The 11569-nt window shown below is 46.1% G+C and overlaps 1 long non-coding RNA gene across 1 annotated transcript in view; it reads left to right on the plus strand.

Annotated features, from left to right (window-relative positions):
- LOC140128980 (uncharacterized) overlaps nt 1-10181 on the plus strand; it is a 44139-nt gene extending 33958 nt beyond the window's left edge. Inside the window, exon 3 of the long non-coding RNA XR_011855223.1 lies at nt 9820-10181. This is a non-coding gene — a long non-coding RNA (uncharacterized lncRNA). The remainder of the gene's footprint in view (nt 1-9819) is intronic.
- The last annotated feature ends 1388 nt before the right edge of the window (nt 10182-11569 follow it).

The raw sequence follows: 11569 nt of genomic DNA on the forward strand, positions 1-11569 counted from the left end.
GCTCCAACAGAGTGCACCGCTTTTTTTTTGGTGCACCTTGGGCCAAGATGGGCTGTGCAACACATTTCTGTCAGACTTGTTAACATGTTAAATCTGTCCCCTTTCAGTGCAGAAATTTGGGTCGCATGAAGAATAGTGCAGCCGTGCTACAAAATGATACAAATGTGGCGCACACATTTCCACCGAAAAGAGCATGCAAAGTCCGTCAGAAAATTGGTGCGCGGCCCACCCCTTCCCCTAGTGCTCAGAAACTGGCCCAGATTTACTATTGCTTTTATGCCAGTTTTCTGGCAAAGAAACCATTTAAATTTCCCTTTCTCAGATACTTTTTCTGGTTTGTACGACCCGCACGTCACTATGGATGTGTTGGGTCCTAGACCAGTCGGAAGACAAAGCAAAACACTCCGCCAGGACTATGCATATAGGCACAGGTCCGCCAGCAGGGGAAATTTTAAGAGTGGTGTACTAATTCCCCCCACTGAGTCCAATAATAATGTCCCTTTTTTCTTTTTGCTGCAAATAAATAAATTATGTCACTTTTTCTAGTTTGCCCCCAGCTCCTCTGCTTCCTTCAGCTGAGAAGCCAGTGGGCACTATGATATCCTCATGTCTTTCCTGCCAACATCAGAGAGGCAGAGAGCAGAGGCTGAATGGTGGAGCTGGGAGCAAACACCTACTCAAGCAATAGTAGATATTAGCCACCGAATAATTATTAACTTTTTCTATGAAAATAATTAAATATTTCTATTACTTATTTCAATAAGTAATAGAAATATTTATTGGAACATTTTACATGCATTTATAGAAATAAAAGAAACAACTCAGTATAGCGAATTAAATACTGTGACATTTCATTGTAATGTATTTTTTTTCTAAAAATGTTTAATGTAAGTAGCTCAAAATAGGAAAAAAAAATGTGTGGATAAAACCTGCAGGGAAACCATGGCCTCTCTAGTGCCCTGACTCTGGGCATACGAAGGGCACATTCACATAGCCGTCTGCGGGGACGTACATGCGGCTGCAAATTTGCGGCTGCATGTACGTCCCCATAGACGGCAATAGCGGTGCGGGCCAGATACGGTGTCACACATGTGTGGCACCGATCCGGGCCACACACCGCAAAAAGATAGAGCATGCTCTATCTTTCGGCGTGTGTGCGGCCGTGCGCCGCTATTCTCTATGGAGGGAGGAGGGGTCACCTCCTCCTCCTCTCCAGCACACGGCGGTATCCCAGCACGGCGGGCATACCGCCGTGTGAATGTACCTTAAGGGAGGTAACGCCACAGCATGTGTGTAGTAGGGGTGTATGTACCTGCCTTCAGAGACTGCATGTGACTACCTACAGTGATTGAGTTGTGTGTGCGTTATGTGCAGTGGGTTCATCCATACTGGTTCCTGGTCTTCTCCATGTTGTTCTTGCAGCTGTCATCCTGCATTCTGTGAGCAGTAGATAAAGAGATGTTTGTAACTTTCTTATAGACTTTCCTCTTGCTCGACTGAAGTTTTTTGCTCTTTTTGCTCTTCCTTGGGTGCTGGAACTGACTGACTACAGGGGTGGTTTTTTTCTTGTCCATGTGCGATATTGGGTCATTAGCTGATGACGGGTGTGCACGTCTACCAAAGCTTTGAATCGAATTTGCTGGAACATCAGTTTGCGATGATGGAAAAATTGGCGTGTGTTAAAAAAAAAAGTATGGTCCTAAGGCACAGGGGAAGATGACTCTGCAGATGCTCGGTTTGTTGTCCTCAAAGTGACTTGCGAGGTAAATTGCTGGGAAAAAGTAGTACTTGTACTGTGAGTGGGGAGTCTTGCTCTTCTGAAATACTCAAATATGGCTGCCAGGAGGTATTTGTGTGTTAATGTCTGTCTGCTATCCCAGGCTATGAAGTGTCTGATGGGTTTAAACTCCAGGAGTTTAAGAAAAGCCCTCATCTGATTGTCCGCAAGCGTTTACCGACTGGCACCAACTAATGTTTTTTCCTTGCCTTAAAATACAGCCCTGCAATCCTATTGGCTGCTGCCACAATTACTCACACAGCAGCAAGTCTTAAAGGGAAATCACACACCTTTCTTGTCATGTTATATTTTATACAATCATATACACTCACCGGCCACTTTATTAGGTACACCTGTCCAACTGCTCGTTAACACTTAATTTCTAATCAGCCAATCACATGGCGGCAACTCAGTGCATTTAGGCAAGTAGACATGGTCAAGACAATCTCCTGCAGTTCAAACCGAGCATCAGTATGGGGAAGAAAGGGGATTTGAGTGCCTTTGAACGTGGCATGGTTGTTGGTGTCAGAAGGGCTGGTCTGAGTATTTCAGAAACCGCTGATCTACTGGGATTTTCACGCACAACCATCTCTAGGGTTTACAGAGAATGGTCCGAAAAAGAAAAAACATCCAGTGAGCGGCAGTTCTGTGGGTGGAAATGCCTTGTTAATGCCAGAGGTCAGAGGAGAATGGGCAGACTGGTTCGAGCTGATAGAAAGACAACAGTGAATCAAATCGCCACCCGTTACAACCAAGGTAGGCAGAAGAGCATCTCTGAATGCACAGTACGTCGAACTTGAGGCAGATGGGCTACAGCAGCAGAAGACCACACCGGATGCCACTCCTTTCAGCTAAGAACAGGAAACTGAGGCTACAATTTGCAAAAGCTCATCGAAATTGGACAGTAGAAGATTGGAAAAACGTTGCCTGGTCTGATGAATCTCGATTTCTGCTGCGAAATTCGGATGTTTGGGTCAGAATTTGGCGTCAACAACATGAAAGCATGGATCCATCCTGCCTTGTATCAACGGTTCAGGCTGGCGGTGGTGGTGTCATGGTGTGGGGAATATTTTCTTGGCACTCTTTGGGCCCCTTGGTACCAATTGAGCATCGTTGCAACGCCACAGCCTACCTGAGTATTGTTGCTGACCATGTCCATCCCTTTATGACCACAATGTACCCAACATCTGATGGCTACTTTCAGCAGGATAATGCGCCATGTCACAAAGCTGGAATCATCTCAGACTGGTTTCTTGAACATGACAATGAGTTAACTGTACTCAAATGGCCTCCACAGTCACCAGATCTCAATCCAATAGAGCATCTTTGGGATGTGGTGGAACGGGAGATTCGCATCATGGATGTGCAGCCGACAAATCTGCGGCAACTGTGTCATCATGTCAATATGGACCAAAATCTCTGAGGAATGCTTCCAGCACCTTGTTGAATCTATGCCACGAAGAATTGAGGCAGTTCTGAAGGCAAAAGGGGGTCCAACCCATTACTAGCATGGTGTACCTAATAAAGTGGCCGGTGAGTGTATACCCTCCGTTAATCAGGTTCATGTTTAACATTTCACCCTACTAAACGGTGATGTAATAATTCGAGGAGATACTGGATAGGCCTCATAAATATTGGGGCAGATTTACTTACCCCGTCCTGTCTCGATCCCACAGTGCGTTGTCCAACAAGGATTAGGGTCTGCCGTGATTCCCTAAGATCGTGCACCAGAGTTCCTATATCCGGTGCTTGTAAGTGCATGTCACGACACATTTCTAATTGTTAAATCCCGTGCCTTGTCCGAATTGGTCGGGTGGTCCGGTGGCCCGCACCCCCGATTTCTGTCGCGTGCAGGCCGGCGCCGATGCACCAAAATCCGATCGCGTGCGGCGAAATCCCGGGGCAAAACGGCATCGACGGGAAACCTGACAAAAATGTGCTGACAAATATGGTGTTAATAATTGACACCATAGATTATACTGCAGGCCTCATTTATTAATGCTGTTAAAAAAACCTGTGATTATTGCACATAGTAATTAACCAATGAAAGCTCAGCTTTTATTACTCAGGCTGCTATAGTGAAGTGAAAGCTGTGCTGTACTTGGTTTCTGTGGGCTGTTTTCATACAGACAACAGTTTTGAAACATTTGCCTGATAAATACAGTTTCCATGTTACACGGTACATGGCTAAGAGGTCGACAGAAAAGCAGAGCCTTACCAGTAGCTTTTTGTGTGTAAAGACCACTGAACACATTTTTGCCCATACCTCCCAACATTTCTGGAAGGGAAAGAGGGACACGTAGCGTGCCGCGGCAATCCCCCTAAGCCACACCCCCAATTACTCCCTGGCCACGCCTCAAATTTTTACCATATTATAATAATAAAAATCATCTTCTCAGTAATATTGATAAAAACATTTTTAGCCAGGTTGGGATTTGAACCTAGAGCCTACACAGTCCATGTGCTATAAAGACACAAAGCCTCTGTCCACTAGGCTACAAGCTTAGCAAAGAGCAATTGGATGATTTTTGGTAACTAAGAGCTGGTAACTTCTACTGTTACACTGTGACACAGACTTAATGCACTGATATATAGAGAGGGATCTTCTCAGAGATTATTATTGTAATTATTGAGACAATTATTATTATTTTTATTATTATTATTTTTATTATGGAGAGGATTATTATTTTTACTATTATTAATAATTGTCTTCATAATAATAAAAATAATAAAAATGTATAATAATAATAATTGTCTCCATAATTACAATAATAATCTCTAAGAAGATCCCTCTCTATATATCAGTACATTAAGTCTGTGTCACAGTGTGGGGACGGTTGGGAGCTGTGAATGTTAGTACGTGGCCGGCTGCAGGAAGGAGCAGTACTGCCATGACAGGCAGGGCTGAGAGGGAAGGGAAAATGATGGGAGTAGTAGTAGTGGGGGTTGGATTATTAGCGGTGGGTGATAGGTGTTTTTTTTAATAGGGGGGAGGAGCTAGAGATGGGAAATATATAGGCACTTAGGTAAGGGAAGTCATCTTCTTGGCTTTAGAAAATTGTTGGAGTATCATAGGGATAGTGAGGCTAGTTTGGCCGAGTTAGAAGCATTTATGGCTAGAATGAGGGAGCAGGCAGAGGCTAGGGGACCTGTTTGGATAAGGGAGCAGATGCAAATCCTGGGGCAAGCAGGGGTGCCTTACCTGGACGGCCAGCAAGGTCGAGGCGTTCCAGGCCTCCAGAACTACTTAGCCCTTTGAGGTCCCTGTCGGGGGGCAGGAATTGTAGCTGGAGCCGGTTCAGTGGAGGAGGCTGTGCGGCGGTCGGGTGGATGGCAGTGGGGGATCAGCGCGGAGAATCATTGAGAGTGCAGCAGTTCCGGAGGCCGCAGCGTATGGCTGAGCGCAGCGGAGTGGAAACCAGAGGATGATGAGCAGTTCAGACATCACCAGGCCAGCGGTGAGTGCTCGAGGTCCCAGGAGGGCGGGAGGAGGTGGCGGCACCAGAAAAAGGGTGCCGCAGGTTAGGCCTGGAGAAGCGGGGGGCGAATCATGCCACAGGAGCCGAGGCAGCAGCGGGTCTGAGGAGGAGTCACCTGAGGCCAGGCCAGGCGAAGCAGCTAGGGCTCGTTTCTGCTGTTGGGCGGAGGTGAGACCGCAAGATGGCGCTCCCTCTAGGAAGATGAGTGAGAGCCCAGAGACATGCAGGGTGGGAAGCAGGCGGGGGTGGGGGAGGGAGTTCCCCTTTTCCAGGAGTGTACAAGAAGTCAAGGGGGTAGGGGGGAAGGGAGTAGTGCCGATTTCAGAGGCGCCCGGTGGCAGCAGAGACGGTCAGGCTGGGGATCAGTCCTATGTGCGCGGTGTCTCGTCTGTTCTTTTCCCGTCACAGGTTGACAGCAGCGCCGAGGCGGCTATCCTGGAGACATTGCGGCAGGGCCTTGGGTGCGGCCTTCCCAGGATTAGTTTGAGTACCAGCTCCTCCGCCAGCTTCTGGAGAAGCTGTGATGGAGCTGATGCCCACACCGGGTCCCTTAGAGGTGGGACAAGCACCTCGGCCAGCAGCAGTTGCGGCTGGACTGCTGCCCCTGCCAGGATCAGGAGCCGGCTCGGGAGTTACCAGTACCACGGTGGCAGCAGGAGTTGGTGGCGCTGCCCATCCAGGTGGATCTACAGCTCCACTGGCACCTACACACATGGCTACAAATTTCACATTGGGACATGATAGTGGGGTAGGTCTGTCAGAGTCTAGGTGTTCTGAATTGGGGCACAACAAAAGATTTTGCAGGAAGTGCAGTGGTTAGTAAAAGTGGGAGAGGAATCTGGGGGGTTGCAGTGATCAGGGCCAGTAGGGGCCTGCAGAGGGCATGGTAGCTGGGGGCTTGAACCATCGGGTGTTGTTGAAACAATGGGTGTGGCTTCTGAGCAGGTGGCTTGGAGCTTGGCTGAAACTGGGGTGCAGATGGAGAAGGAGGACACCACTAAAAAGTCGCTTCCATGTCAGATGCAGCGAAGACAAGCATGTATGTTTGTTTTGGCATGCCTCTTAAAGTTAGAGGTGAAGGAAAAAATTTGGAAGAGGGAGAATATTGATATTTTGACTTTGCTGCCGCTAGAGCATTTTAGCATTGAGCGGTGGAAAAAAAGGGAAGGAGCATAGGAAGGAGGAAGATGGGGAGCGCAGGTGAATCAGGTTGATTCTTCGAATGTTTGGTAATTGGCTGAACGCGTTTGCGGTGCTGGGAAGCATGGTCGTCGAGAAGCACCCAGAGTGCTGTTCTGGGCAGTGGTGTTATTTTGAGACCATATGGGAGGCATACAAAACGCGCGGGGGAATGGCATAGCTATGGTACGACAAACTGTTTCGTCAGCTGATGGCTGTGCAGCCGTCTTTGGAGTGGGATCACAGGGACATAGCCTTGTGGATGAGGTTGATGACAGCGCCTAGGGGACCTGTCAGGGGTTATTATTTTGGAAGAGTGCCAATGGCGGGCCCGTCCTTTCTGGCAGGGCCTGACAGGGGAAAATCTGGGGGCCCATGAGGCGATTTCAAGAGGGGAGTTTGCTGGTGCTATAATGAAAGCTTGTGCACCTGGGGGGCATCTTGCGTGTTTAGACACGAGTGCTCGGGGTGCGGAGGGGCCAACCATCCGTTGTCCAGATGCTTCAAGAGAGGGAGAGGTCAACAGTAGCGGGCAGGGGACGGTGCTGAGAACGAGGAGGACGCCGTTGCGACTCAACGCCATGATGCCGTGGCTCAAGAAGTATCCAAAAGAGGAGAAGGCCGGTTTGTTGATAGAGGGTTTAAAGGAAGGGTTCCAGGTTCATTTCAGAGAAGGGGTGTGGGCATGTTTTGTGGGAAATTTGAAGTCGGTGGCAGAGTGTCCTGAGGTTGTTAGGGACAAGTTGCAAAAGGAGGTGGCGTTTGGTAGGATTTTGGGTCCCTTACCCTCAAATCATCAACTGGCAGTGAAGGGATCTCCGCTGGGGTTGGTGCCAAAAAAGAGGAGGGGAAGTTTAGGCACATTAAGAGTCGGTAAATGACGATATTGATGCCTTTCTGAGGTCTATTTGATGCAACGATGGCACTGGTGTGGGAGGCAGGCCTTTTTGGAGTGGTTCATCCAGGAAGTTTCGGGTTCAAAGTCAGTCATACATTTTCTGGACGACTTCTAGTGCGTTGATCCAGCTAGAGGGTGCAAAGTGTTGCTTACTTTGCTGGTGGAGATGTTTGCAGAGTTCGAGGGTTCCGCTGGTGGCAGACAAAACAGCGGGGCCGGTCAAGACTTTGTGTTTTTTGGGGATCGAAATAGATTTGGGGCGGATGGAGTGCCGGCTACCTGAGGCTAAGTTGACAGACCTTCAGATGGCAGTGCAGGAGGTGTTGGTTAAGACAAAAGTTACACTGCACTACACTACATTGCAATTGTTGTTAGGGAAGTAGAATTTTGCCTGCCCCATCATGCCAATGGGGAGAGTTGTTTGCCGCCATCTGGCAAAGGCTAAAGCTGGGATCAGACAGCTGGAGCACTTTATTAGAGCGGGCACAGAACTGACTTGACAGTGTGGGATAGGTTTTTGGCGGAAAATAATGGTAGGACAAGTGCATGGTCTTCCATTGTGACAACATGTCAGTAGTCCAGGTCATTAATCAGCAGACAACTTCTTCTCCAGTGGTGATTGTGTTGTTAAGACATTTGGTTTTGCGAAGCCTGAGCTTCAGTGTGATGTTTTGTGCAGTGCATGTGCCAGGGGTTTATAACACTATAGCAGATGCTTTGTCTTGCCTAGACAAGTTCAGACAAGACAAAGAGAGCTGTGTTTGGGTGGTAGGTGTTTAGGGCTTTATGAGGAAATGATAAGCGTCTGCTGGTTGGATTTTCGGGGGCTTTGTTGGAATAAGGTGAGGTTAAGATTGCACAAGGCCTTTCAGAAGTGGGATACCCCATGTGTTCTTGCTACATGTGGGTGGGAACGACGTGAGGAGTTTGACTATGCATCCCTTGATCAAGGCAATAAAAATGGATTTGTTTTGTTGTTGGATGTGCATTCAGAGAGCTTGATTGTTTGGTCAGAGATGGTGCGCAGAGTGCAATAAAGGAATGCGGTGACGTTGGCAATCAAACTCATATTAAGATAAGTAAGTGTGTTTCCAAGTTTGTGAGATTGAACATGGGCCTAGTGGTTTGGCATGAGTTGCTTGAGCAGGAGGCAAGTTACACAGGCCCGGATGTGTTCACTCGACTGATTTGGGTTTGTACGTGTTCAATTACGGCTTAGCTAAAGCGGATGGTTTTGCGGTACTTGTGTGGAGGGGCATGGCATGACCCCCTCAAGACGGGATGCTGTGGCGAGGCGGGTTCTTGGCAACAGTAAATACATTCAAAAGTTGATAATAAAAAAATGGTGGTGGTTGTTTAAGTCCGGAAGTTATGATGTGATTTCTTCTAGGCTCCTTCACAGGGTGGACCCTTAGGACCTGGTTGGTTTCACTAAGTTGTATTGTTAGTCCCCTCTGCTCTGGCCACTGGCTAGGAGGTTGGCGCTAGTTGTGGCACCGCATGCCAAGCGTGTTTTCTGAGTATTTGTGAATTAAGTGAAGACTGGACTGAATTCTTGTTAATAGTATTGGTGGTAATTATTGGGTCTGTTGTCTAGAACTCTGCCTTTCCTAATTTAAACAAAACTTGTACAATGTTGTATAATTTTGTGTGTTCATAAAAGTTTGTCTTTCAGATTGTTAAACATGACTTATAAATGCTTATACATGACAATAAATGCTGTGACCAATCACCTTCCAATTAATAAGAAGTTATCCGTGTCAATTTATTAGTTAGAGGGGGTTGGTCAGGCAGATCCTTTTTCCTTCCCTTGGTCATTTTCCACTAAGTTAGCCAATGCTTTGTCATGGCATTGTACACACACTTACTGTATATGTCATGGGAGGAACCGATGATGACTGTTGGGCCAGGAGAGGCAGGGTAATCTATGTAAATACATGTATAGGTAACGAATATAGAACGGCACTACATGTCTAAGCCTAACCTCTAAGCATAGTTCTTTGATGCTTTTTTAGTAAACCCCTCCCCCCCCCCCAAAAAAAGAAATAAATATAAATTTGTGGAAATCTGTGGAAATTGAGGTCACTAGAAAATTGTCAGCTCTACTTATAGACTGCAAGGTCTTGCAAGCAGGGCCCTCACTCTTATTGTTCCATATCACTATGTATTGGTTCTGTAATGTAGTATTTTATTTGTATATGTCCCCTATGTTTTATCAAGCACCGAATATGATGGCGCTATATAAAAAAAGATTGTTGTTATTATTATAATACAAACAGTAGAAGTAAAGAAAGAATGCTATATACAGCTCCAGTAATATAAAGCTATACGCATTCCATGTCTGATATACTCACTAGTTTGACAAATGACTTCCTTAAACTTCAACGTTAGAAATTAGAGTCCTGACAAATCCTGTACATATGTGCACAAGTAGACACCACCTGTTTTAATCAGTCTCAATTTTTCTTCCTTTGTTTTGTGCTAAGTGCTCATCTTTGGATGCCGTCCCCAGGCTCCCTGGACAGGCCTGCTGCCCTGTCAACCTTGAAGACAGGAAATGAATTTGGATGAACAATCCCGAAAGGATTGACTGTCCCCCAGGGGAGGCATTCCTAGTACTGGCCAGGAAGAGAAATATTGATTGGAGCTTGCCAAGAAAAATCTTTTCCCAGAAAATGATCAGGGACCATGCTGTTCTGAGTCACACTCCCGCCCCTTGTTTTGTGTCTTTCTAGGTCTTAACCTTACTGTTGCTGGACAACTTAACAGTGTTTTACACATGAGTCTGCTCAATGTAATATTTAGAATTGAAAGAATATCTCCATCTCTTACTAAACTGTGTAAAAGAAGAATTCTCAGTGGTATAGTTGTAGTCATTTCCTTCTCTTTAAATTAAGAATGTGGGTTGTTATATATATATATATATTTTTTTTTTTCATACAGCTTAAAAAGAGGGACAGCATTTTATCGTAGTCAACCCATAGTCATGTGCCAATTCTTGGGGTGTAATATATATATATATATATATATATATATATATATATATATAAAAATATAACAACCATATCAACATTTCTGACAAGCAAGTAAGCATACTGTCTGTCCTTAACCAGCCACGTGTCTGGAAGCACACATACCTCTTTTCTTGGCTGCCTACCAGTGGAGTAAAAAGACCCCAGTGGGCCACAAGGTTAACTTAAAAGTATTCAGACCATTTGCTGTGACACTCATATTTAACTTGCATGCTGCTTTACCCCAAGTGTGAAAGGGAGCGTTATCGGAAGTCATTCCTCCTCCCTGCTAAGATCAGGCTGTTCAACAAACAAGGCCCAAACAGAAGTAAGCTGTGCTCACCACCTAGCCAGACTGAATATCAAACTGCCGATCATTGCTTGTCTTCTTTTTTATCTTTTCATCCCTTTTTTTTCTTTTTGTTCATTTATTATTGTTCTGTCATTGCTTGTACTGCACACTCTGTACTGTCTCTGCTGCTGTAACGCTGAAAATTTCCCCACTGTGGGACTAATGAAGGATTATCTTATCTTATTTCCTTCTGATTCTCCTTGAGATGGTTCTGCTCATTCATTGGATACCAGCTTGTTTAATTAAACTGATTGAACTTGATTAGGTAAGGCACACACCTGTCTATATAAGACCCCACAGCTTACAGTGCATGTCAGAGCACAGGAGAATCATGAGGTTTAAGGAACTGCCCAATGAGGACAGAATTGTGGCAAAGCACAGATCTGGCCAAGGTTAAACCTATTGACATAAACATAAGCCTAGGGTGGGAAATGCAGTTGCTGCTCTTTAATAAAATGTCCGGCAGCAGACTCCCCTCAAAAATTAAATGGCCAGCCGTGCCCCCTGACTAATGTAAAGTCCTGCAGCATCCCCTCACTAAATAAATGTCCAGCTGTCCCCTTTCACTAATGAAATGCCCAGGAGCAGCTGTGCCCCCTCACTAATGAAATGTGCAGCCATGCCCCCTCACTAATTAAATGCCCATCTGTGGCCCCTCACTAATTAAATGATTAGCCCACCCCCTTCAAAAAAAATAAATGTATATACCTACCCTCTGGCTTTCACCCCTGCCATCCTCTTCATTCCAGATGTCTTCTTCTGCTCTTCAGGTTCCCAGGAGTGCTGGTGGTGGCACTTCTATGCTCTCTGCCCGCGTAACTATGACGTCACCAGAGGGTGACAAAGCCGTCATGGTGGGTGTACATGCAGAGG

Source organism: Engystomops pustulosus, chromosome 4 (assembly GCF_040894005.1).
Source record: "Engystomops pustulosus chromosome 4, aEngPut4.maternal, whole genome shotgun sequence".
Lineage (NCBI taxonomy): Eukaryota > Metazoa > Chordata > Amphibia > Anura > Leptodactylidae > Engystomops > Engystomops pustulosus.